Genomic DNA, 23,362 nt, shown 5'->3' on the forward strand with positions numbered 1-23,362 from the left:
ATTCCTCAATGCCATGAGCACCGGGTCATAAGGATCAGCCATGTCCTCTGAATCCGGCTGCCAAGGAGGGCGGTTTTCCTTAGGAATGAGGAAAGGTTGCTCACCAGGCATTTCTGTGTCCGAGAACTCCTGAAGAATGACGTCAGGAAGTTCTGTCATCTCTTTTAAAGGGGACAGTTGTGCTCCAACTGGCTCAGGTGTAACTGGAATTGGAGCCGCTGGTCCCAAAGACTTGTGAAGACAGCTCACATTGGATGATTTATACGCAAATGGTTTTGTGGGTTCTATTTCTTCAGAAGACACAGAATTTCTTGGAATCGTCAATAGTACTTTCGTCGACGGCGACTTCGCTGACGACAGTTTCGTCGACGGTGGTTCCGTGGACGAAGACTTTGAAGATGGTTGACCTGTCAACGAGAGCTTCGTGGAGAGTTTCATGAACGACAGCTTCGGCGACTAGTGATGTGCTTTCTTAGATGAAGACTGCTTTGTGGACGATGACTTAGTCGACGAGGATTTTGCTGTGGACGATGAGGTTTGGAGTGTTGTTGTCGTTGATGGTGGCTTCGTCGACGGCGCGTCCTTGTTTTTGCTGCCGCTAGTGGACGGGGTCTCCGTGGACGGCTGTCCCCCCACCCCCTGTTTTTTTAAAATGCTTCCTTACCTTTGGAAGTGATTTTTTCTTTAGGATGACTTGTTTTGTGGTGTCATGGGTCCAAGGGAGGCATAGAAGAAGTGGCTTCCAACTTTCTTTTAGCCTTATGAGAGGGAGGGGAACTCCATTCCACTGAAGAGGCCCTTCTTTTAGAAGTTTGTCTCTCAGATGGCTTGGTAGACGATACAGGAGCTGTTTTGGCAGACTCCTCGTCAGAGGACAGACCTTTGGCTTCTAGGTGTAACAGAAGTCTCCTGTGTCTGTCCTGCAGGGTTTTGGTGGAGAAAGTCCTGCAAATGTGACATTTGTTGATATCATGTGGTTATAGGCAGTAAATACAGTGGTCATGTGGATCCTTCATGTAGACCAGTTTCTTTCTGCACCTCGTGCAGTCCCTGAACAGGGAAGGCTTCTTGGCAGGCTGAAGCTCAGCCATGCTGAGGAGAACTTCCACTCGACGAAAAAGTACCAACAAAAACGTTTCTCAGAGTCCAAAGACTCAGAATAGCAAGCCCCTAAGGAGGGGAAAACAGTAGAATATATTAGAAAATATATACTACACACCAAAGGTGAAAAGAATTTTGAAAGCTCAGATCTGGAGGATTCATTCTGTCCGATAGACTGCAGTGAAAAATCTGAAGATGGCTGCCTGGGGCGGAGCTTAAGCCCTGCCACCTCATTGGTTGGGGCCATAAAGGACCAAAGTGAGGTGGAAGGACTACACAATGGAGTGGCTCATAAGCCACAATAGAGTATCTACATGCATTCTCTACGGGAGAAGGGATGTATATTGAAAAATGTTAATTAATTTTTATCACTGAGGATTCCCAGTCTGACGACGGAGAATATTCAAGCATCTGAATCTATGAAAGATCCAATGCTGGAGAAAGTTTTTTTCTGCTGGAAAAGGTTCCATCTCCCGTCCCTAGCGAGGGACGCCCATTCAGTATGGAGGAAAGGGGATGGGAAGTAGGGGTAATACAGTTTTAAAGTGAAAGTGAAACTTTTTTCTTTTACAGAGGATTCCCAGCCTGATGACAGGAAATATCAATAAGCATTTGAATCCATGCCAGACCCCAAGCTGGAGAAATAAAGCACTTGACTGTGCAGAAAAGGGATCCATAATACCTTTTTTATACCAATCTGTGAACCATAAGAAGACCCAATTTTAAGTAATTGATCTGCCTATTCAGACACAGATATAGACCAGGTATTGGAATACGATAAAATCAATCAAGCGGAAGTTGCTCCAGGGATCGACTATAAAGATCTTTGATTCCTTGGAGAAAAGTGTATTTCTGCCTTCTGCCCTGCCTCCCGTTCCTTTCCGATGTGCTAAGCAAAACCAAAATGTGAGGGCCCCTTTACAGCATTTGGCGTTGAAGCCGTTGGCCCCCATTTGTCTTCCTAGGTCTAGGGTTCCAACCCCAGATAAAACTGTACCATTATCAAACTAGGTTTTCAGGAGAGGTTGTGAATAGTACTATACTTGAGGCATTTGGGGAAGGGTGTAAAGGCAACCCCGTTTTTGTCACAGGTTGTGAGGAATGATGGACCGACGAACTCAGTGGCATGTGCTGTGTCTGATCCAAGAGTGTTTTGGCTCCTCAGGAGAAAGTGGTGTCCCCTTTTCCTACCCTTGAGGAAAGGAGGAGACTTGTATAGAGCCCCCTAAAGAAAGCTCAAGTCTTAATGGTTCCATAGGGGAAGAAAAGGTTTGATATACCTCTGACCGAGGAGTGTGGAAATCAAACTTAATTTACTTTTAATATGCCAGTACAAAAAGATGAAAATCTGTTCTCGAAAGATCACATGTTATGTATTGAACAGATATTTCAAGGGCTCGAAAGTGCTCTGTTAAATCGCTCTCATATATTAAAGTTGTTTGCAGAGATTCCAACTCTGTCTGATAAATTCAAAGGACATAGCGCAAGGGAAATTTGTGCAAAAGAGGTTTGACTTAGTAAAACTTGTTTTTCATTCTCGATTGATTAGAAATGTGGTGTTGCTGGAAACAGAGACATTTCTTTCCTTGGGTTATGATGTAATTCAACATGTGGATCTAAATGAGAGGTCAAGTCAAATGTCTCTGAAAGACACATACCAGGTAATGTCTAAAGTAGAGCTGGAAAACCTTCCCAATATCACAATACATAGAATTGCTGCAAAGCCCTCTTTTAGACGGGCTATAGATCAAGATATTACATTTGTAAGCCAAACCTATGATTGGAGTTCAATCATTGGTATCCTACATGGAAATCAAACCAAGACTGATGTGTCTTCAATAGGTCATTCACTGCAAATAACATCCTGAAATTGTAGAGGGTCTTCATTCTTGACCTCCCATTCTGATTGTATTCGAAAATGTGCTTTGATTGTTGGATTGTGGTCCTTCCCCTGGTTGATGGATATGCCAGGGCCAGCCAGAGTTGCTTTTAAGATACTAACGCTTGCTCATAAGTGCATCCTGGGGACTGCCCCCTTTATTTCAGGGACAGGTTGGTATTATACAAAACTATGAGAAACCTGCAATCTATAAAACGCATTCCTCTTGAAAATTGACCATGTAAAAAGAGCCAAGGGAAGAGGTCGCTCCTTCCCAGCTCTAGCAGCTCGAGCTCGGAAAGAACTGCCTGAATCCATGAGAAAAGAAGATAGTCACACTGTATTTAGAAAAGTCTTGAAAACTAGGTATTTGAGTAATGTCTTGGAATACTGGAATGTTTCCCTACGCCTTCTGTAGTTATCAGCGCCTGGACGCCCTCAGGCTTTGGCGCCATATAAATGGTGCAACATAACATGACATACCATCTGTTGTGTAAAAGCTAAACAGTGGCCCAAGGTAGACAGTTTGAGGGACTAATTTGTGCCTTAAGAAATGTATGTGGGTATTCAGATGACGCAGTCTCAACTCAGTAGAAATTATATTCAACTAATCAAGCTAACCTGGTTAGATGAGAAATTACTGAAGAAATGTTGCGGCTGTATTTTTATTGTTAAGTTGAATCCTAAATCTTTGAAATTGACTTCATTTTTAGAACTTTTATTGGATTTATTAGCAAGTGAATTGTGTGAGAAGGCTAGTAGTATTATCATTCGTGATGATTTTAATGGTGAATGTCCTGACCCATGTTTGTATCAGAACTGTTTGTGGGGTGGCACCTCAGCACTTTCAAGGGAAAGAGGGCAGTTAGAGAATAAATTAGTATTTGGGGCCTATCAGTGGTAAATGAGAACATAATGGGTGATATGCCCCATAAGTTTACTTGGGTGAATAAGTTGTCAAAATCCACTCTTGACTATATGTTTCTCTCGCAGGATCTCATGTTTAAACATTCAGTGTTTCTGGTGAGTGAAATGGGAACAAGTGACCACTGTTCTTTCCCTTTCTTTATACCTGCAACTTGTACATGCACAAAACGTAGGTACAAACAATTGTGGCGGTCAATCCTAGAGATCATTCTTTGACATGTTTGACATGAAAACCGAGCTTAGCTGAGGCTTTTAATAATGCAATCTTAGCTGGTGATTCTAACTTTGAGAATGTGTTGCTCAACCTTTTATCTTATGATGCAGCTGTCCAGAAATTGCTACTAAATTTATTTAGCCCCAAAAAAGCGTGGCCAACCTCTGTAATAAGGCATACGCATAACCACGTCTTTGACACTGTGGCAAGTGAGAAAGAGATCCCTGCACAGGTCATTAAACAAATTAAATAAAAAAGACCCACATTTTAAAATGGACTTGTATACGCTAAAAATTTGCTATAGAAATTGGTTAAAGGGTCATCGGGCTATTTTGTAGGCAGCTGATGCTGAAACGATGCTGGCAGCGGTAGTCAAGAAGGGTGTAGCGACTTTTTGGCATCTCTTGAAGGCTCCGGAAAAACACACAGGACCCTTCAGTCACAACCAATTGCAGCAGTGGTGTGGGATGGAGTCCCCTCAGTTTGTTTTTAATGAAACATGGTCAGACATTGTGCCTCATTATATGTTTGCTGGTCCGGGAAACTACAGTACCGGTAAGCGTGCCGGTACCGTAGTTCCCAGACCGGCAAACTACGAGTTGTGCTCGCGGGTGCCCCATGAGCACAGCATGTCGGATGCACCGGCACCGTTATAAACGGTGTCGGTGCATCCGACCTCCCCATTCCCATTCAGCCTATGGGGCCGAATGGGGAGCATCTTTTTTCCAGTGCCCGCAAATGGGCAATTACTGGGTCTGACAGGGCCGTAATGACCCAGTAATTGCCAATTTGCAGGCGCCGGAAAACAAAAATGACACCGGCAGCAGCCGCGCCTGTATTACAGGCACGGCTACCGCTGATGTCATAATGAGGCCCATTGTAAATGAACTTTGAAATGGTTAAATCACTAATTGGCAGGAGAAACAAACACACCTGGGCCAGATGGTCATGCCAATGCTACCTTAAAAATCAAACATTCTCCTGGACAGCAATTTTATGGGGCCTTTTGAAAATACTTTGTTGTTTTAAATGTGATTACCTGTTCTTGGAAGGAAGCTTTAATAGTTTTGAAACAGTGGTGACATGATGTTGCCCAAAAACGTTTGCCCAATATCTCTTCTCGATTCATCAAGTAAGATATTTGGTAGCTATATTCTCCAAGAACTACAGGCTTGGAAAGCCTAAACAGGGAGTTTTGATGTAAATCAATCTCGTTTTAAGATGAGTATGGGGCACTTCATTAAACAGTTTTTTTAATTAATCTCCTACAATTGCAGTCAACGTTGGAAAAGGGACCTTGCTACCATGCTTTTTTTTTTTTTTTAGACATAACACATGCCGTTGACTACATAAATATGGCTGCTTTATTACCAAAATTGGATAACCTGGGATGTCTTACGGGCATTCGTAGTATTTTAATAGCCTTGCACTATCCGCCTGGATCAAGCGGGTTATAAAACAGAGTGGATACCTTCCAATAAGGATCTTCGCCAAGGCTGTGTACTTGCAACTTTTCTTTTTAATCTGTATATTAGCAATCTTGCCAATACTTTTAAAATGTTTTAATTATCCTCCAAGACTTGGAAATATTTGTTTAAAATTACTTGGCTAATTGATATATTTAATTTATATCGCGCTCGTACACAAGTGTTTCATAGCAGGAACACCGGCGAACAAAAACAACGATCTTACTAGGCCCAGTGACATTAAGAGCGTGCAAGTGCATGGGAAAGGGAATAGGGGGAAAGTGAACAAGGGGGGAGCAGAATAAAGAATAATAAGTACAATAAATAAAGGCAATAAACAGTGGTAGTGCCGCCAGCAAGTGGCAAAGTGCTAGGTTAGTCAGATAGGGGGTATCTGATAAGTGCAGAAGAAAAGTGGGTGGGGAACAGTATGGGTACAGATACAGACCCCTAGTGCAAGGGGTCGCCAGGAGGCAGTGCAGGAGTGTGGCAGGGTGAGCAGGTACCTAGGCCCGACGGACAGAGGGTGGCCAGGTGCACGATGCCGAGAGAGAGAGCAGATCAGCAGGGGAGAAGAGGGGCAAAGGCAGAAGCGAAGAGGAAGGTCTTGTGCTGCTTCTGGAACCAGAGATGGTTCTCCTCAAGTTTCATGGTGGCAGGGAGGCTGTTCCAAAGGGAGGCCCCAGCCGAAGACAGATCTACCCCCAGTTCGTTTCTTTGAAAATTGACTGAACCTTAGGGAGTTAGAAGTAGAGGAGCGAAGGGCTCGAGAGGGAAGGTATTTATGCTGGAATAGTTGAAGGTATTCTGGACCCAGGCCTTAGAAAGCCTTGTGGACAATGCAGAGGGTTTTAAACTTATCCTTGCATCCATTGGGAGCCAATGAAGGGATTTTGGAACTGGAGAGATACGATCCCAGGGATTGAGGCCAAGGACAAGTCTCGCAGTCCTGTTCTGGATTAGTTGTAAAGGGCGGAGAGTGGAGGCAGGTAGATTTAGAAAGAGGATGTTACAGTAGTCCAACCTAGAGAGAACCAGAGCTTGGGAGACCGTGAGCTTCTGAAGGACGGAGAGGATAGGCAGAGAACCGCTAAGGAGAGGTTTGACTTTTTAGAGACGTCAGATGTGTGTAGAGAAGGAAAGTGTGGAGTCAAAGATGACCCTGAGGTTCTTAGCCTTGCAGGTAGGGGTGGGGTAGGAGGAGGGCCAAGGGAGGCCGGCCGAGAGTGAGGGGAAAGGATGGTGAAGGTGTACCAATGAGGAGGATCTCAATCTTGTTGGCATTTAGACAAAGATCGCTGGCGGCACACCAATTTTGAACGGTGATTAGGCAATGGCAGATGAAGGAAGAAGTGGAGGTGGCTGAAGGAAGCCTGAAAATGAGTTTGGTGTCATCAGCATAGCACTGGAAATTTGAACAGAAAATGGAAATGCAATAGGCAAGAGTTGCCAGGTATTGGTTGAAAAGCCAGGGCGAGAGGTTAGACCCCTGGGGAACAACAGCTGTAGAGAGGGAGATAAAAGATGGGAAGGACCTAAGTTGTACCACAGGGGTTCGATCAGAGAGGAAAGAGGTCAGCCAGGCCAGAGCCTGATCAGGGATACCCAGGTTGTCAGGGAGACAATTGAGCAAAGTGGTATGGTTGACCGTGTCGAAAGCAGAGGAGAGATCAAGTAGAATGAGGACAGAGGGAATGTTAGAGAGCGGATGTTCAGGAGAGCAGTTTTCGTTCTTCTGGTAGCTCTGAAGCCAGATTGGTGGTCATGGAGAGAGTCCACAGAATCAGAATGAAGGTCAAGCTGAGAGACGGGCAGCTTTTCCAGGGGCTTACCCAAAAAGGGAGTAATGGAAATTGGGCGATAGTTAGCTGGACAAGAAGAATCAGCAGTGGGTTTCTTGAGGAGAGGATCGACAAGGGAGTGCTTCAGAGGGGAGGGGAAAGATCCAGAGGCAAAGGAGAGGTTGTAGAAATTGGCAAGGGTCGGAGCAAGGGTATCAATGTGGTTTTTAAGGGTTTTAGAGGAACAGCGATGGACCTGTTTTGATGAGGCTTTCATAGACTGGATTTGTCTAGCGACCTCATCGGGGTAGAAAAGAGGAAAGGAGGAGCAAGAGGGATGGGGGTAGCTGAAAGAGGGTCATCAAGCAGAGAGGGGAGAGGAGGGGTGCAGAGGAGAGGGTGGACAGGATATCCTGGGTTTTAGAGAGGCATGGGCATTGCAGAGAGCATGGGATATGATATGATATATGATATGGTATTTGTAACGCGCCTATACACAAGTGTTTCAAGGCGCGACGAGGCAGGGATGGAGGGAAACAAGGGGAAGACAGACAAACGATCCTACTAGGCCAGGTGTCATTCAGATCGCGCAAGTGCAGAGGTAAGGGGAAAAGGAGAAAGTGCAAGGGGAGGAGGTGGGGGGGAAGTGCAGTACAAGGTTGTAGGGAAACAGTGACAGTCCCACAGTGCAGGGGGAGCCAGGGAGGCAGTGCAAGTGGAGAGTGGCTGAGCCCTGGACCGAGGTCGCTGAGAGTGGCCCAGATGCAGGTTTAGTGCAGAATTCAGTGGGGAGTTAAGCAGGTTTAGCAGGGGAGAGGGAGAGAGAAGGCAGAAGCGAAGAGGAAGGTTTTGAGGTACTTCCGGAACCGGAGATGGTTCTCCTCAAGTTTGGGAGGCAGGGGCAGGGGCAGGGGTGGAGACTGCAGCAGGGTTGGCCAGCTCCTTACAGATTATAAGAAGATTTCGGCCGAACAACTCAGATTTTGTTCTTTTTGACTGGACTCTAAAAAGCCCTAACGTTTGACAGCAATAACGTGTATTTTGCAAATTTGGATGTGAAGCAAAACATTTTGAAATCTCAAATTCTTATGATAAACCACACCAAAAGCGAGGTAAATTACAGTTCAGCTGGTGGGTAAACTGCTCTAGCGTAGAGATAGTATATTCCTTTAAATATTTGGGTGTGGTAATCCATGCAAAGTCCACTAAAGGAAATTAAGTGCAAAGCCTGAAAAAGCATGCCTTACCAAGTGCTACGGAACTACGACAGTTCGACAGGAAATGTTGCTGCTTTTCGGTAATTCCGATGCTTAAATACCATCATCAAAAGATTCTGCAATGCCTACCTTATGGCGTATGATCAGGTTTATTGCGATCAACTTGGAGCAGGTTTGAAGCCCTAAAATGGTGAAAGGCTCTATCTTTACCTCAGGGCTGTCTGTTTCCGATAGTGAGGCATGAATTAGGCTTCATTTCCTTACATGCTTGTGTTCTGTGGAACTTATTAGAACTGTTCAGGAAAGTTTTAGATCCTCCACCTCATACTTTGTTCTGTGAGTTAAACAAGGAATTGAAGAGTAATAGTTGCATAGTTTTACAGACGTGGAAGGAACAGCTCCTTTGTACTCTCCTTATAAAGATCGGTTCAATAGATGAGATATTGCAACCCCAAATAAGATTAAGAAGAAAGTGTTTGAGGATGATTGGATGGAGAACTGAAGTCTGGCTATGAAATTTCATCCGTTTTATCATTTTAAATATGAAGTCAAATCTTTTAATGCCCTTTCAGCCCATTTACAAAAACATTTTTCAAAACTCAGACTTTATGTTAAGATTTAAACTGCTCGTACTGCCAACAATAGAAGTGTTGGGTGCAAGAGTAAACCAGCCACAACCCCAAGGGATCTGTAGATCCTTTTCTTTTACTGATACATTTGTGTTTTTAGTGTGATGCTTTCTTTTTGCTGCTTGGTGTTTTTATATCGTCAGAGTGTAAAAAGTGTTTTACTTGTATACACTAAATAAATAATAATTTAACACATATGTTAGGGGAGTCGGCTTTCCCACAAAAGTTGAGAAGCTAAAAACAAGCAAGAACTAGAAGTCATGGAAAGACAATCTACAGGAGAGTTATGCTTCAGCAGCTGACCGCAGAGACTGCAAGCCGACATCAGAGCTGAATAACAGATACTCGATGAAACTGCCGGCAAGGAGATATATGGGATACATTACACACCATAATCGTATTTCTGATGCTTGAATCTGCTTAGATTCACATGCTATGCAATAGGCCGACATCTAGTGGAAGCTGCAGAGTATTACAGTTATTTTTGAAACTCGAAAAGGGACGTCAACATGTCGTACCAGTAATACTATCCCTAGTGTGACGTCCACTGTACCCATGTTTCTGACATGAGGTAGCATGAAGTGTACCTTAAGTAGCGGTGTATCCAAGCAGATAAATATCAGAAAATCTCATAAAACATCTATGCACCTTCTCTCAGTGGAAGAAGGGGGGGGGCGCATGTGAATCTAAGGCGATACAAGCATCAGAAATACGGTTACGCTGAGTAATGCATCCCTTCCAAGGCTTGTGGAATCTGCTTAGATCACATGATATGCATAGAATAGCGAGCCACGTTAGGAGAAGGTGGTGGGTTGTGAGAAGGAGCGGCGGCAAACAGATGTTTAAGAACCGCTTGTCCCACCTGTGTATCTGCTTTGGAAGAAGTGTCAATGCAGTAGTGCTGAATGAAAGTGTTTACTGAGCTCCATGTAGCTGCTTTGCAAATGTTGTCTAAGGGGACGTTTGTGATAAAGGCCAAAGTAGCTCCTGTACTTCTTGTGGAGTGAACTTTTGGTATGAAAGGCAGCGTTTTATTTGATAACGAATAGCACAGTTATATGCATCTTACTATCCATCTTGAGACGGCATTTTTGGAAATGCGGTCTCCCTCCCTGCCCGGTGCAATGGAGACAAACAGCTGGTCTGTTTTCCTTAGCGGTCTGGTCTTGTTTATGTAGTAAAGCACCACCCTCCTCCCATCCAATGTGTGGAGTTTTACCTCAGCTGAGCTGGTTGGATTCAGCTGGAGGACGTATGGAGGCAGCAACACCCGTTTGACCACTCTGGTGTAAGTAATGTATTGCCCGGGTGTAGCCCGGTTTCATTGACTATCGTTTGGAAATCCAATGCCTTGCCCTCTTGCCATATGTCTCCCAAGAGTTGCCAAGCCTACCTGCTCCCAATGTCTCTGGATCGCCTTTCTTAGTTGCTCATCCACCCCGCGTAGCGTCACAAGTGGTGCTTGCGGGGAGGATGGGGTCGGGTTACCCATAGCTCGGCACTACTCTGCCCCACAAAAGCTATACACGAGACTGGACTACATGTTCGCCACTCCGGAACTCATCGGGGAAATCGGGAGTTCAGAATATAAAGCAAGAATACTATCAGACCACTCCCCCTTGATTCTGGTGTGGCGACACCAGCCCCCCAGAGCCAGAATTCCACTGTGGAGGCTCAGAGCTGAAGCCCTGAAAGATGGCGCATTCCGGGAGGACCTAAGGGAGGAGATAATCAAATATTTTGAAAATAACACTGGCAGTGTAGAGTCAGAGGGCACTCTATGGGAGGTGTTCAAGGTAGTAGTGAGGGGAGCGGCCATATCCAAGTCCAAAGGGCTCCAAGGGGGCATAAAGCGGGAATTACAAGAGACCGAAAGGAAGATGGAAGCAATCATGAAAAGAGGGGACACCTCACAGGAGGAAGCTTAGACTATGAGTCAATTACAACAAGAAAGCAGCAAGCTTTGGGAAAGATTATGCAACTTAAGTTATAAAAAATACATTGAAAGGCAACATGCGGGAGGGAACAAACCAGGGAGGCTGCTAGCATGGTCATAAGAACGAGACACCCAGATCAGCTATCAGAGAGATAAAGGCGGAAACAGGCCAACTATGGGCCACCCAAGAGCGTAAACGAGGGATTCCTTAAATTCTACCAACACCTATACGAGGACGCTGGGGAGATAGAGCAGGATATTCGGGAGATGTTAGAGGATATAGGATTACCTAAACTGAGCGCAGAAGATGGGGAGAACCTGGATGCCCCAATCACAATAGAGGACCTAGAGACAGTGATCAAACACTTGCCCACCAGCAAAGCTCCTGGGGCAGACGGGCTCCCTAGCGAATTCTACAAAACGTACAGACAGGAGGTGCTCCCCGCATGACTAGTAATGTTAAATGAGGCCTTTGAGAAGGGGAGCTTGCCGGTATCCCAGAGGGAGGCGATAATCATTCCGCTGCTTAAACTCAATAAGACGGGTACAGACCGCTATCCATGCTAAAGCAGGATAGTAAAATTCTAACGGCGGCGATAGCAAATAGACATAAACGGGTAATAAATAAACTCATACAACCCGACCAGACTGGATATGTCCCAGGCAGAAGTACATCTGACAACCATAGAAGGCTCCACCACATAATAGAACAGGCTGAAGGCGACCCATGTGAAATCGCAATAGTCTCGCTAGACGCAGTGAAAGCCTTAGACTCTGTAAGATGGCCTTGGCTAATGGCGGCTTTGAAGGAAAATGGGATGGGGTCTGGGGACCTGAGGTGGGTGAAATTATTGTATAGCTCCCCTCTGGCTAGAGTCAAAATGGGAGCCATCATCTCAGACAAATGGCAACTCAGCAGAGGTACCCGACATGGCAGCCCATGGTCCCTGATGCGGTACATCCTGGCACTTGAACCTCTAGCGATCTAAGACAACAGTATGACAAAATAAGGGTTCACACTAAAGGGGGACTGCACTTGATATCACTGTATGTAGACGATATACTGCTGTACCTGCGGTACCCGTAGGAAAATTTGCAATACATTTTGGAGGTGATGGAGCGTTACGGGACTCAATGGTATAGCGGTCAACCCCAAAAAATCATGCAGGTTTCCCTTAGAAAGGAGTCCCATAGGACAACCTACCGACCTTGCAAATAGCATGAAAGACCAGAATGTTTCAATACCTGGGGATTAACATATATCACACGATGGAAGATGAATACAAAAATAATACGGAAAAAGCAATAGAAAACATCAAGAACAGCTTGGGGTTCTGGACGAAGCTCCCCCTAGCTATGGTGGGAGGGACGCTCTGCTGAAGATGGTTGTCTTGCCCAGGCTACTAAATGTTTTCATAAACATCCCACACATGTTGCCCAGGCGCTTCTTTATTAAACTCCAGAGTCTATGCAGAGGTTTCCTTTGGCATAACACCAGGAACAGAATTGCCTTATGGAAATTACAGAACACACATGATAGAGGGGGCATAAACTTGCCGAACTTTGAGATATACCATTTGGCTTGGCAGTTGCAATATGTCGCTAGGTGGCTGTCGGAAGACACAATGGCAGAATCCAGACTGTTAAGGGACGAATGCAACCCGTACTTTTTGAAAGAACTAATATGGTTACCCAAATCAGAGCTAAAAGGGCGATCGAGATTGCTGCACCTAGGCGGGAAGACATGGCACAAGGCGTGCCGAGCTATGGGTAACCCGACCCCATGCTCACCGCAAGCACCACTTGTGATGCTACGCAGGGTGGATGAGCAACTAAGAAAGGCGATCCAGGGACATTGGGAGCAGGTAGGCTTGGCAACTCTTGGGAGACATAAGGCAAGAGGGCAAGGCATTGGATTTCCAAACGATAATCAATTAAACCGGGCTACACCCGGGCAATACATTACTTACACCAGAGTGGTCAAACGGGTGAATGAGTCGTGGTCCGAAATAGTGCTAGCAGAAGAACCTAACATGGCAATAGAAACGATATACGATATCTCAGAAGGAGGGCATGAGGTATCCCGGATCTACGAACTGGTGATGTCTAGAGTGGGTAAGGAGGTGACCCAGTTGACACTGGACTGGGCGGAGGAGGCAAGAGCACCCATGCAAGACGGCAATGGGAAAGGGCACAGATATCATGAAAAGGTGTTCAGGAATGCGAGACTGCAACAGATTCAGCTGTACATAACCCATAGGGCATATATGACCCCCCGGAAAATTGCCAGATTCGGGAGTACAGAGGTACAAACATGCCCCAAATGCAGGGAGGTGCATGCGCAGATGCTTCATATGTTATGGGCATGCCCAGAGGTGGGAAAATATTCTGGGGAGAAGGGGATTAAGCTAGATGTAGAATCCGTTTGGGCATGCATGGTAGGGGAATTCACCAGACCACGCAACTTGAAACATGTGAGCAAACCCAAGGACCTGGCCTACATTCTGGCTAAACGTAGAATTGCTATGAGTTGTAAACCATGCCACAGACCCAGAATAGAAGCATGGTGGCATCATCTCTTGAAATGGCCAGAGGCCGAAACAGTAGTATGGTATGAGGCAGCCAGCAGAGGGGAGGAACACGAAGTGGGACCTCTGATAGCCTGGAGACAACTTGTGGCTACATTGTTGGGACCCACCCAAACCAGCCCAAGGGAACATGATACGACAGAGCTGCGAAGGGGAAGAGCCCCCAGAGACATGACATCTGGAGATCATAGGAGAAAACTCGAGTTAAGGTGGCAGAAGGGGAGATGACAGTAATAAAGATATGCAAAAGTATGCTAAAATGCTGGTAACTGAAAATGTTGGGAGTGTTGGTTGATATTTGATTGTTGTAAAAACCAATAAAAATGGTTTTAAAATGATATATATATATATATATAACACCGGTACCAACGTGTCTCCGAGATCAGCAAGGTAGAGGTTAAACCGGCAAGGACCAGGGACAGGCCCCTGCTGAAGTCCTCTGTGTGTTACAAAACTATTAGACTACCCTGCCTATTCATCCTCACCTGTCGGTAAGTGTCCTCAAGCAAGTGAACCAGAATGGCCAATAAGGAATCCAGGATGTTCCATTGCTTCAGCTTCGACCAGAGCAAAGCTCTGTTAACTGTGTGAAAGGCTTGAGAAAAAGTCAACAGATGCCACATAAACGGAAAGGCCGTCCTTAGACCAAACATTTTCCCGACGACAACTCATGATAGAACTGTTTAGTAGGGTCCGCATCCCTTTTCTGAGCCCAGTTTGATACTTAGACTCCTGCTCTAGCAAGCCCACTGTTCTAAGTCACTTAAGATGAAAGAGGCAAACATTTTGCTCTCTGCATCCATGAAGGCTATATGACCGCAATGCAGTGGATTTAAGCGATCACCCTTCTTAAAGATCGGTATGATGATCGAACATTTCCATGTTTTCAGGGTAGATTTAGTGATTAATAATAATAATAATAATAATAATAATAGCACCCTCGCCCAGATAGCTAGAACACGTCTGATAATATAATTACTAAGTCCATTAGGACCTGGGGCTCTGGAGTTAGATTTTGTAATCTGACTTTCAATGTTGTCAAAGTTGAATGGTAGGGATTGGGGTAATGCAGCCTGTGGGATAGCCCTATTTGAAGGCGATGGGTCTGTAAAGGACCAGAAAAAGTAACTTCTAGACTTCTTCAGCTATAGAATTGCACTGGGTATTCTCTTTACTCAAAGACTTTGCATTAATTAAATCCCAAAAATTATGAGGATTTTTTTGTAGTGAATGTGCTAGATGAGCTCACCGGCCTTCTGTAATAAAAGACTGCATGCGTTATGTCAAGTTTTGTAGGATTGTCACAAATGTCATGCTTTTTGTTTCCGTTGCTCTTCTGTGAGCTTCAGTTTATATAAATGTCATAAGCTCTGCCTTAAAACAGATCTCTTAGCTTGGACTAATGGGTCAAAGATGTACATTTTGTCTAGGATTTTTGGTTGTTAGTCTATTACAATGGGCATTATTAGAAATCAATCAGAGGTTACAGCTGAGAGTTTCATCTCAATTGTGTTCTCAAATGTCTCTCTCATCCTTGCTTGAAAATCTCTTCTATCACGGATCCTCTTTGCAATCCTATTTCTGCCCGGATTAGTCTACTTGTTTATTAGCTCATTTGCCTGTACATGTTTTGTTTCAAGTCTGAGAATGGCACTTAAGATATTACGATCACTGGCAGCCATATCCAGTATGGTGAGGCCATCACACTCATTGAACAATGATGGCGACAGAATCACATAACCTATACATGTGGACAATTTTCAATTTTTCCAGGTATCCAGGCATTTCTGCTTGGTACATCACCCTTAACATTGCCAGTCACAATAAGTAGATTGCAAACGTCAAAAGTGTCTAATACTTAAATCTGTTTGGACAACCTTCTGAGAAAGATTTGTCAGGCACAGGGGCTCTGCAGTCTCAGAGTCACAAACAAATATGGTATCTTTTTCATTGCTTCACATGAACTTTTCCATAAATTGGGTGAACCGAACTAAAAACTCGTCTAGCGCTGAAAAGGCAGGATTCCAATACAAATTAACAATCAAAATTGGGCTTGGAGAAGGGGTTCCCTTTAAAATTAATTTAACTGCTAAAAGTCCATAGTGTGTATTTGAAAAAACAATGTTTCAATAGGACATCATTTTTGATGGCTACAAAGATGCCGCTAGATGTCTCATCACCGAGAGTTGCGAGTTGCTGAATCACTATAACCGATCTATAGCTAATAATGTCTTCAACCAAACCTCCTGTAGTAAAACAATGCTATGAGCGTTAAGGACCTTTCACACTCCATTATATAAAAAACTATTAAAACTATTAAAACCCCCTTGAATTACAAGAGAGTAATGTCACATTTTCTACAACTTGCATTTTGTTAAAGACCTGTGCTCCATTGCGCAATCTTCTAAAATCTTGCTAGATTTCCGGGTCAACCATGACCAGCCATTTTGATTATTCACGGTGAGTCTGGGGGCACAAATTAATTCTACTGATCACACAGTAGTTGCACCCCCCTGAAATTTAATTTTTAACAACTCACCATTATATCCATTGCCAACCAAGGGGCAAAATGATTTAATCAAATCCTATAGTGACCTTTCCTCATAATAAGAGGACAGGTCATACCGCATTTGTAGAATGGTTTCCGCTTCAGCTAGAAGCATTTTCATGAAGAATGTTGATGAGACATATTTGGATTATATCTGTTCTCACCTCATCAATGAAATAGCTAAGTTCTAGATCTTTAGAGGTTACTAGGCGAAGTCACAGGTGTAGTATTCTAATGCCTAATGAAATGTTATTGTTTGGAAAGGCCGCGGCTCCCCGCCTGCACGTGAGAGAGAATGTTGGGAGTGTGTGTGATAAGAAGGATGGCTGGGGGCGACGGTTGGATAAGGATGTCGAGCGAGTGAAGGGAGTTGCAGTGCGGGGCGCCAGCTTGTATGATTATTCAATAAAGTAAATCATACTTACTTATCGTGTCGAGCATACCTCAACAGGACTTCATGGAATAGAGTCAATACGTTTGCACGATCTAAAATAACAGCATTGTCCGTACGTAGAAGTTCTTGTGGAAAGTCCTTTATGACAACATTGCTGATATTCTCCATCGCTTTAAGGTTACCAAGATGCCCATTATGTGTTGTAGTTAGAATGAAACGGTTAGACTCCGATTAATTTAGGCAGTGGGCTGAGGCCTTTTCTCCCATTTGGGACTCCACTGAACGGACAGATATCCCGGGATGTTTCCCTTTATAGTGTACAGACACTTCATAAAGCAATGTAGAAGGCATTTTTACATTACAGTCAGTCTTATATGATAATGGACAGTGGGCTGGGGCCTTTTCTCTCGTTTGAGATTCTACTGTAGACGTCTCAGGCTGTTTTGCTTTGAACTAAATAGATGCTCCATTGGACAATGTAGATGGCACCATTAGATTAAGGTGGGTTCTGTTCACAGGAGGGATCTCAAACCCACCCAGACTAGTAGGAGAATCAGAGTGAAGAAGTAATGATAATTAAAAATTAACCTTATGAGACCTAGTCGAGTTTATTTAATGTGAGCACGCAGAATCTGTCGGTGGCGCTTGAGCTGTCCCTTGAGCCGTAGAGGCTGCCTGTTCGTGGTATGGAGGTTCTGCAGAAATTGTCTTGAGCTCTGCTTATTTAATTAGTTTTTCCTTCCATTCTTTGACTTCCTGGTAGCCTTTTTATTCAATGGAATTATTAATTTGTGAAATCTCGTTCACATCACTTGTGGCAGGAGGTATAAGAGCCTGACTTGAGGGTTGAATTCCTTGCAAAACCTTAGTGGCATCTATAAAACCAGAACTCCTCAATAAGGCATCGACCATTTCCATCTTCAATTTTATGTCACTTAACGTCAAATTATGAGATCTTAATTCTATCTTAATGTTGTCGTACAGTGAAACAAATGAGCTTAATACCATACTGAGGGCTGAGATGGATGATGAGGAGAGTTTTACATTATTATCTAGCTCCCGCAGAATATGGTGTAAATTAGGAGGAGAGGCCGAGCTAACTGATAAAGCGTGTCTACTACCTCCGCACCCAAGTGCTGTTCAGTCAGGAAGGAGGACATATCATCCATAGTCACAACACTATGGTGTCCAAAACTGCCGCTCTTATACAGTTCGGCTATGGTCAGGGTAGTCGTATTGGGCTGTTCTGTTGCAAGGGCCAAGTATAACAGACTGACATCATAAATGAAGTTACACTCACCCTTGTCGTGGCAATTTTTCCAGTAGATGAATGCCCCACTTCTGTGCTTTTCCCAGCTGTGGAATAGAAGACAGTTCTTTTCTTAGGATTAAGACCACCTTTTGGCGTTTTGATTTTAGACCCAGTAGTTTGAGTGTTTAAACAAAGCTGTTACATGAGTATTGGGTACAGTTGTATCTGCTAGCCCTCCAATTAGACCTAAAGAGTGGGTAGCGACTGGTGACAAGGCCAACTGTGATGCAGGATTCTACACATTCCACTGGCGCCCAAGGTGAGTATCAATCAGCTGGTTTAAAAAAACTGCCTCTTCAATCATTTCATCAGTTAGGGAGAGGGGCGGGTAGGAGGATGGTAAACTATCACCAGGAACCGATTTATTTCTCAAGTCATACATTGCAGGACAAATATCTTACTGTGCAGATGACTTCTTTGGTGAAGCTCCGCCACTCACCTCCACTGTCTCCAACTGCAGCACTCAGCTTGTACTGTCATTTATGAAATACAGGTCACTAGTGCCTCTATGTTGGACTGCACAGGAGTACACAAGGAGCTATTAGCGCGTCACAGTCCCCCTACCAAAGGGTCACATCCTTCCTAGCAGCAAACCAGTTCAGTCCAATAGACTATATGAATAGCCCATTTTTGCAAAACAGTAGCATATCTGATCATAAAACTAGTACTTCAGTGCCCAATAGAGGGTGGTATCGCAATACGTTTTCACTCCATGAATATGGAGTATTTGCATATTCTCGATGAGCAAGCTTACAACCTGCACTGAATGTATGCAGACCTAATCTATTTTTGCTGTGGGATCCCAGCGCTCTTTGTGGAGCACAAATCTTTAATGCGGACTGCACAAGTAGATAGTTTACCTTTGACTTCCTTATGATTAAGAATACAAATGTGTGTGTAAGCTTCAGTTTCTTTTTTACTTTAGCAGAACAATTTAAGTTTTTTTTTTTTAAGTGTTTCACTTTTCAAACTTTTAAAAAAATATGTTTTTATGCCTACAGCACTTTGGGTTAACACATAAGTGAAGACTAGTGGCTTTGTATTTAAGGTCATGTCCTTTCTAAACAAAACCACAAGGAAGGGTCTTTAAATACAAGGCCAGTAATCCTTAATTTTGTATTAGCCGACAAAGTCCCCTGTGTGGGTCAAACGTGTGGCGGCGGTCAGTGCCATTGCTATGAAAAGCCTCCTGACCTCATGGAAAGGTAGAAAAACAAGAACAAAGGGTAATTTTCTGACATTGCATCTACAGGGGGCATGCAGAGCCATTCTAAAAACTTTAAAGTAACAGCACATCTTCAAAAAAGTGTTTATTTTGAATTATTAACAGCCTAATGGAATCTTTCTCTACATTGCACCAAGGCTTGCAATTGTAGCAATCAACCAAATGTAACCTAACTGCATGGCCTGGGCTTGAAGATGACAAATGCTTTGGTCATGTGGTCAGGTTAGGGGACTTTTGGGGAGTTTACTGTGCAGGCATGATTACATGCAGACACGTGGGACTCATGTTCAATAGAATCGTAACGTTAATGTAAGGAGTAAAAGCTTGCACTGCTTCCATTAGCATCCTCGCTCATTTTCAAGCGTTTGTATGGCAGAGAGGAGGGACAGAATGCACCACCTCCCTTCCTCTCCATCACACCTTTCCGCCGCCCCATGCACTTGCATTCTGAACACTCACAAAGCATAGTACCTACGTCTCCCCTCCCTTTTATTCTCATTATTTGTTTGTAATATCAATTCAATTATTTATCTCTGTTGGAATTCAATGTCTACCTTCTTCTGTCCCCACCCTGTTGTCCTGTGGACACTTTGAAACTGTTTTTTGCCAATTGTATAAGCGCCCAACAAATGACCAATAAATAAATCAATAAATACAAATGCTCCAGCATTTGCGCATGCATGGCTTTTCATGCTCGCGATCCCTATGGGGTCTGCAAGCTTTATGCGCCAGCATAAAGCAGGCAGACCCTTAGAAATCCAAGGTAAACTAGGTCTGCCATGCTTGCAATAACAAATAATTGCTGTCCGATATGCTCACATGCAAGTTTATGCACTACAGGTCCACAGAGAAATAGCCGTAGCTTTACAAGTCCGTCCCCAAGTTGTTTGGGACCTTATGCACAAAAGTTCAGGAAAAGTTTGGCACAGTTTGTAACGCTGGAAAAAATGAAGGTAGGGTCTGGGGGGTCCAGTGAACTATTCCAAGGGTTAAAGGACAAGTTATTCTAACAAAAGTGTCTCCAACATTTGGAAGGCTTGCACAAGCATGCAACGGCAAAGCCAAAGTATTGTAGAACTGTGTGAAAGTTAACAAAACTTTTAAAGTAAGGTTAGGGGCAGGTAAATACCACTGTAACTCGCCCCCCTGTAATCTGATTCTTTACAGGACTTTGCAGGTCGATTGAAGGTCTGAGGTCGCTTATCCAGCCGTCAGCCTCAGCCCTTCATTTGCAGGGGTTGCAGGTTTGAGCCCATATCTGGTCGGTGTCTTTGGCTGGTGCAAGGGCTCTCGGTTGAAGAAAGCAGCAAAACACGATGCAGGACCCCTCTCAGTACTTGACTTGACTCAGGTGAGCTGTTTCGGATGGTTGTCACTGCAGCACGGCGATGCAAAGGGACTTGCTTGGCACGGTCAGTCTTTCTCTCCTATCTCAGCTCCCCATGATGCTAGGACTCTGACATTTTGCTGAGGCAAGTCTTGTAGGATCCCCCAAGTTGCAGGCCTCAACGCAGAACAGTGACGTCGGCAACACAGTAGTCCAAACTCAGACCTGGTCAGCCACATGGCAGTCCCGGGACACTTCGAAGGCTCTTGTTCGCAGGGTACGAGCAGACATCAGGAATGATGTTCCCTCCACTCCAAGGGTATCAGCTCCCTCACAGGACTGCTGAAGATCGACAGCAAGACAGGGCTCTTCCAGGACAGCAGCAGAAGTTGGTCGCCAAGCCTCCTTCAGACGGGTCACTGGTCTTCTGTCCAGCTGTGAGACTCGCGAGAAGTCTTGGCTGCTTCAAGTTTCTCCAGGATCACTCAGGAGTGAGTGCAGGGGTCCTCTTATCCCAAAAGCCAGGTAACAGCGGAAACCCCCATTAGCCAATAACAGACTAGCCCCCACACACACACCCCAGTAGTGGTCCAATCAGGACCACGGGCGGGAACACTCATGCATAATAGTCCGACACCCTCAAACCAGTTTGTGGATTAGGACCAGACAGTCCCAGCCCACACACATAGCCCTCCAATAGCCCGCCAAAAGCCTCTGCTTTCCTGGGCACTGAAAGTCCATATAAGGATTTTCCTGGCCTCACAGGCCAGGAAGAAGGCTAAAAGACAAGATGGCCAAAGGACAAGCAAAAAACCTTGTGGCATTGCCACGTTTGGTTACTAGCCACAGTTAGTAGCCAAACACAGTAAATGCGGTAAGGCTAAAACGAAAAGCACAAAATAATTGTAAAAGGTCACTGCTGCCACCAGTTTGTCCATTTAGCACACCTAACCAAAAATCCTCTGAGTGTTCGTATAGGGCAAAAACAAACATGTACCCCATTGTACTGCAATGTAAGATCCATGGCACAATGACAAAAGCTACAAAAGTGATACAAAAGTTTCCAAGTAGTAACATCAGTATTAAGGCTAAGGGAAAACATGTTTCCTAGTACTGACAGCCTGAAGGACATGTCCGTTTCCCCAGAACAGATGTGCAAAAGACAGTGTAGAGAAGGTAAAGGCTTCACTGCACTGTAAAAAGTACAGGTCAGGATAAAAAATAAAAGCAAAAAGTTTGGGGGTCCATTAAAATGGAAGGAAAGGTGCAGTAAAGAGAAATCTTTCCTAACACCACACCATTTCTTTGGCTCCTCTGTGACTTAAGTATAAGCCATGAAAAAGCAAGCAGTGCAGAATGTATCTGTAAACGCGGTGTTGTGCTATGCCCAGGTGGTCAATAGATAGGTATACAGCTGGAGATGGTCTGTACTGTTTTGCAAAATTCAAACATATATTTCAAAAAACTGAGCTGGAACTGCACCAGACCAAATGCCATCTTCTTCGTCCCCCATTTAAGAATTTTTCAGACTGCTGCCTCAACTAGGGGATCGCCAAGCCAGTGTGGCATTGCCTTTTGTCCCTCCTGTTGTAATTTATCAATGTAGTTAAGGCCTGGCCATTTTATTGCTGGGATCAGTCAATCTTGGCTGTTCTGTTTGCACCATCAGATTCTGCTTAGAGGGACCATATCCTTAACTTTCTATATGAAATGCTAATTATGTGGCAGTTCATGTTATCAGCCAATTCATTAAAACAGCCATCGTTCCAGGGACATTTCCTGTATCACTACAGAGTTTAAAGAAGATAGAAACATCTAAACACATTGCGCAGTTAATATTGGGAATAGTTGTGCATTATTCTCATGACTAATGTTCTCTTCATACTGCTCATTGGCTTTGTACTAGACTACTGGACAGTGCTCTCTCATCTCCGACATCCACAATAATTTTGAAGCTGTTGCAACTGCCTTGAAAATTGACAGATGAGCACATTTCTTCACAGCTAAATGTATGTTAAGAAACATTTACAAAAGAGGATTTAAAAAATGTTTAATTCATTCGTAGTATTTAAGATAGGGTTAACATCTAGAGGAAGTTGGGGCTTTCAGTGACATTTGTAATGCTTACCGTACACTTCCCATTTGAAAAAAATCTGTTAAACAATATACTCTCCTTTTTGGTGCGCTTTATGCATTGGGAGGGGGTTTGGGTCTAACGGAGATGGGATTTTAAATGTGGGGGAGTCCCTTATAAAGCAACTGCCATGTGTACTACCTAGGCTTGTGAATGTATCAAATCAAAATGATTCACTTGATGAAACCACTTGTTTGGAGATATGTACAAGTAATAATATGATAAAGCTGAATTCGAACTTCAAGAAAATGCAAGTCCGTTAGTGATGATCAAACGTGTAGTTTCATTGTAAACACATTAAGAGGATTTAAAAAATGTTTAATTCATTCGTAGTATTTAAGATAGGGTTAACATCTAGAGGAAGTTGGGGCTTTCAGTGACATTTGTAATGCTTACCGTACACTTCCCATTTGAAAAAAATCTGTTAAACAATATACTCTCCTTTTTGGTGCGCTTTATGCATTGGGAGGGGGTTTGGGTCTAACGGAGATGGGATTTTAAATGTGGGGGAGTCCCTTATAAAGCAACTGCCATGTGTACTACCTAGGCTTGTGAATGTATCAAATCAAAATGATTCACTTGATGAAACCACTTGTTTGGAGATATGTACAAGTAATAATATGATAAAGCTGAATTCGAACTTCAAGAAAATGCAAGTCCGTTAGTGATGATCAAACGTGTAGT

At 43.9% G+C, this 23,362-nt stretch overlaps 1 protein-coding gene across 6 annotated transcripts in view; it reads right to left on the reverse strand.

Moving 5' to 3' along the window:
• DENND5B (DENN domain containing 5B) overlaps positions 1–23,362 on the reverse strand; it is a 1,683,961-nt gene that overhangs the window by 623,420 nt on the left and 1,037,179 nt on the right. The window lies entirely within an intron of this gene.

The sequence above is a fragment of the Ambystoma mexicanum genome, chromosome 12, assembly GCF_040938575.1.
Source record: "Ambystoma mexicanum isolate Mex_15411 chromosome 12, UKY_AmexF1_1, whole genome shotgun sequence".
In the NCBI taxonomy this organism is placed as follows: domain Eukaryota; kingdom Metazoa; phylum Chordata; class Amphibia; order Caudata; family Ambystomatidae; genus Ambystoma; species Ambystoma mexicanum.